This window comes from Microtus ochrogaster, chromosome 4 (assembly GCF_000317375.1).
Source record: "Microtus ochrogaster isolate Prairie Vole_2 chromosome 4, MicOch1.0, whole genome shotgun sequence".
Classification (NCBI taxonomy): domain Eukaryota; kingdom Metazoa; phylum Chordata; class Mammalia; order Rodentia; family Cricetidae; genus Microtus; species Microtus ochrogaster.
In genome coordinates, this window is record NC_022011.1 from 11,675,559 (window position 1) to 11,680,621 (window position 5,063).

General features: G+C 40.2%; 1 pseudogene; it reads right to left on the reverse strand.

The window, feature by feature from the left end:
- Window positions 1–267: 267 nt before the first annotated feature.
- LOC101979239 lies at window positions 268–1,374 on the reverse strand (annotated as a pseudogene).
- Window positions 1,375–5,063: the final 3,689 nt, after the last annotated feature.

Here is a 5,063-nt window from a genome sequence, read left to right on the forward strand (position 1 = left end):
GGCTCTTTCAACTTGTAGGCCTCATTTGTTAATGTTTTGTATATTTGGATTGATAAACGTTCCTTCTATCCCATCACCAACACATTTTATTTATTTTTTAGTCTATTTTTTTTTCTCAGAACATAAGGTTTCTTTTATTTGTAGCTCCCCTGTCCTACCCATCTCTGCCTGCCTTCTCCACCTCCCTCTTCCTGTTTTTCCTCCAATTGCAGATACCAAGCAAGTGGAAATTCATGTAGGCCATGAACAGAACTGGAACTGCCCCCCCCAACAGCTCCAGGGAGGGCCTTCTCCCCCACATTATCTTGTGTCTCTGTGCAGTCTGTCAGTGAGGATCTTGTACTTCTGGGTTACTTCATCAATCCTTGCGGCTAGACTTATCCCAGTGTTGCTGCTACCTTAACAGTTTGGATCTCCTTGTTGCTTCCTCGCTGCTTCCACAGCTTCAGCAGAGGTGTCCATAATGACTCTCAACAATTGACCACAGGAAGCCAGAGTCTGATAGACAGCTTGGATGATGGGGCCACTTGGGTGCAGGCTGGGTACTGGGCGCTGGCAGCACTGTCCCAGCTCATCATCATAGACTTGGAGGAAGGCCAAAACGAGCTGGTAGAAGTCAGAGATGACCAGACAAAGCTTCTGATCTATGGGACTGCTGTCAGTCCCTGCTTTATGCCATGCAAAGCACTGGTCTCAGAGTGTCTGAAGCTTAGTAGCACTCTCTTGAAGATGCCTGGCCAGATCTGCCACCTTCTCTCCCTCTGACAGGTCATCACATTGCTTGTTGAGAGAGGACTGTATGTCCAGGGGCCATGGGTCATTCTCAGGCTTCAAGATTGCCCACAGGTTGGGGCTGGAGAAGAGCTCCCCCAGAAAGGCCTCATTTTTCTTTGTGGTGTCTTCAATGTGTTACTTCACGCTAGAACTACTGGAGCATCCAGTGGCCAGGCTCTGCATCATATCCAGCAACTGGTTCATGAACTGCAGCTGCTTCTGAGAACACTCACAGCCCATCAAAAGATCCCGGTCATCTGGTGTACATAACATCAGCTCATGGCCTAGCTTCACCATCTCCTGTATCTTCATATCCCCCGCAGTTCCTTTCAGTGAACTGAACTTGTCCTGCAAGGAGGGACAGACCCACATACACATCGATTCCAGTATGTCCATCCGGTAGTTTGAGGGCCTACATAGCAGATCCAGAATTGTCTTTGGCTCTGCAATATACAGACCATCAATGAAGGGGCAGCTTACAGCCTTCAGTTTTTCGAACACCTCCACAGCCGCTTTGACCACATGGTAATCGCCCACATCATCGCAGTAGCTGTCACCAGAGCTGCCGCCGCTACTCCAGTCTATTGTTTTTAATTGCATTGCATCCTGATCACATTTCCCTCTCCCTCCACCCCACCCACTCTCCCCATCTTCCCTCCCCCTGAGATCCACTGCTCCATTTCCCTTTAGAAAAGAGCAGGCCTCCCAGGGATATCAATTGAATATGGTATAAGAAGACACAGTAAGACTAGGCACAACTGCTCATATCAATGCAGGACTATGCAACCTATTAGGAGGAAAAGGATCCCCAGAGCAGTCCAAAGAGTCATCAACATCCCTCACTCTTACTGCTAGGAGTCCCACAAGAACAACAAGGTACTCAGCCATAACATATATGCAGAGGACCTAGTGCAGATCCATACAGGCTCTGTAAATGGTTATTACTTCAATCTCTGTAAGTCCCTATGAGCCCTGCTTAGTTGATTCTGCAGGCCATGTTTTCATGCTGTTCTCAAGCTTTTTTTTTCTCTTGCAATCATTTCTCTTCCTCTTCTGTAGGGTTTCCCAAGCTCCCAACTAGTGTGGGTCTCTGCATCTGTCTCTGTCAATTGCCTGATGAAGCCACTCTAGTGATGACTGAACTAGCCACCAATCTGTAACAGAATGTCATTAGCAATAATTTCATTGACTGTTTTTGCCATTTGTGTTTGCTTTTATCTCTGGGCTACCCAACCTCTTGAACTGAGTCTTAAGTCAAATCAGACATTAGCATATTTTTCAGGTAGGACAGACTTTTAGTTAAAGGTTTTGTGGCTGGGTTAGTGTTCATGTTTCTCTTTCATGAGCCTGCAGAGTACCTACCTGCACCATAGAGTGTAGAATGTAGGGTAAAGTCTATATGTAGAAACCAGCTCAGCTTCTCCTTGCTCAGTGAGTTGTAAGGTAGTTGACCTCAGCAATGGGGACCCACTGTCGATTTGCAAGGTGAGCAACCCATTGCCCAAACAACATCCTGGATTGTTTTAGAATTTCTATGAAATCCAATTGGTCAACAACTCAACTGAATGCAACCTATTCTTACCAGTGGCCATTCTTAGCCATCAAGAAAAATGCAAATTAAATCTGCTTTGAAATTCCATCTTACATCTGTCAAAATGTCTAAAATCAATAACACAAGTGGCATTTCATACTGGCAAGGATGTGAGGGAGAGAAAAAGAGTACAGAGAGGTAACTGGGTTGGAGGATGTTTGATGTGTGGTGTGGAAACCTAGTGCAGGTGAAATCTCCCAGAATCTACTAAGGTGATCCAATTGTTTACTCCTAGTAAAGAGTAATACAGTCTCAACTGACTATTTCCTTCAGCTGGGATCCTCTGCACTTTTATTATATGTTACAATATCATTTTCATTTCTAATCTTTACTGATTTCTAAATTTTCTAGTTTTAGTTAATATAGACAAGGTCTAGCCAATTTTACTCTTTTAATAAAGAAACTCCTGTTTTCATTAATATTTTTACTGTCTTGCTATTATTTAATTCATTTATATCTGAGAGCATTGTTATTTCCTATCTTTGCTAACTGAGGGTTTAGGGTTTATGCTTTCTTCATTTTCTAACTTCTTGAGATGCCACATTAGATCATTTTATATTTTTCTTCTGTTTTGATATAAGAATTTATTGGTATGAATTTACCTCCTTGTATTCCTCCTGCTTTCTCCTGAAAGCTTGGGGTTGCATTTCCATCTGTTTATGCTTTACCCAGAGTAATTATTTACTATTATAGCTTTTCTTTTTGAGTTTTGTTGACTATTTTGTGACATATTCCTATGTATAATTTCTGTAACATGTTACTCTTCTTTGTGGATTTTTTTGTAATTTTTTTATTCTAAAATTACTATTCATAATATTTTTATTGATCCTGTCAGTCTTTACTCCTTTGAAAATTTTGTTTCTCTGATTAGAAAGGTTAGTATATTTTGTCTTCATAGTCAAAGTTTCTTTTTATTGCTTTATCATGTCTACTGCAAGTGCTTTCTATTAATTTTTGTAGCATTTGTTCTGTATTTTATTGTTTCTGTTTGATTTCATTTATTTCTTTTGGATTATTTTCAACATTTCATTACTCTCCCATGTTCCTCAAATTTCTTCATTTTTATATTTTTTAGATTTTTTCTTTTGGCATTTAATTCTTTGTTTTGTTTGGAACTATTTGGGGATTTTGTTTGTTTGTTTGCTTGAAATCTTTGAGGTAGTATAGCAAGCAATTGCATCATATAGGCTGTACTTGACCTCACTATGTTTCAAAGGATAATCTTGAACTACTGGTTCCTGCCTTAACTTTCTGAGTGCCTTGATTATGGGCATGTGTTTGCATTCCTAGCCCCTGCCCTTCCATAAGGGAATTATTCTCAATTTTTTTTTAGTGCACTATCTAGTTTTTTGTTAACATGACACAACTAGAATCATCTGAGCGGAAAACAACTTCATTTGAGAAAATACGTCCATATGATTGGCTTCTGGGTAAGCCTGTGAGGCATTTTCTTGATTAATGACTGTTGGGGAGGGTCCTGATGTGTGTGGGTGGTGCCACTCTCAGGCAGGAGGTCCTGAGTTCTATGAGAAAGCAGAATGAGCAAGACATGAGGTGCATGCCAGTAAGCGGCATTTCTTCACAGGCTCTGTATCTGTTCTGTCTTCTAGATTATTGACTTGAGTTCCTACAGTGTGTTCCATTTATGAATATGGACTATAACCTAGAAATAAACATTTTACTCCCCAAATTGCATTTGGTTGATCATGGTGTTTGTCACAGCAATAGTAACTTTAACTGAGATAATTGGTTAAATTGTTTCATAAAGAACCATAAATTTTCCCTGATTCAATATTGCAGATACACTAGTTTCTTTTGTTTTTATAAGATTTTATTGATTATTTCTCATGCATATGTGAAAACAATCATCTCTTCTTCCTTTTGAAGATTCAGTTTTGTTGGTAACACACATAACTGTTTATACTAGCCTGCAATTTCAGATTAACCAATTGATAGTAACCTCGAAGAGGTTCATAAAACTCATTGGATCTCTGGTTAGGCTGTACATCTTGCTGCCTGTCATGATGTTTGTAAATATGTGACTATTCCCTTTGCTCTATAGTCTTATATGATGACTGATTAGACTCCAAAGTCTAGATGAGGGATATTAGCTGCTCTCTATGATGAAACCTTACAGTCAATGTTGCAGACTAATCTCTCTACTAATTAAGATTGAATTTTCAAAAATGTATTTGGATAGGTCCATGTGTTTGATTCTAAGGCTGGCTGAAGGCTAGGAGCTCAATGTTCACTAATGATGTGCAAGGCTAGAGGTCATGTCTCACAAACAAGAACAGACAAATAAAACTAGATCAGGGAAATATGTCAGATTTAGGAACAACCAGATATTCCCATTTATTGACATACATCAATATACGCTTATTCCTCGCCTGAAGAAAATTTCAGCAAGGAAGTGGGCTTGAAAGTATTCCACTTTTTAACTCTGGTTGGACAGTCTATTTGTTCTTATTCACAGATGCTAGCAGGCCAGATTTTTCTGGCTGAGGGAGTGCTTAAACAGAGTACCAATTCTGAGTGGGAAGGGCAGCAAAAACGTACAGCCTGACCATCATGTCAATTGGAGCCTGTTCAGAGAAATGTTATTAGCTAGTTTCTCCGATGGGAGACTTCCATCTTTGGAAAAGAAGGTCTCAATGACCTCAATGATGGACCAATCTGATGGCTGTGAGTCACATCC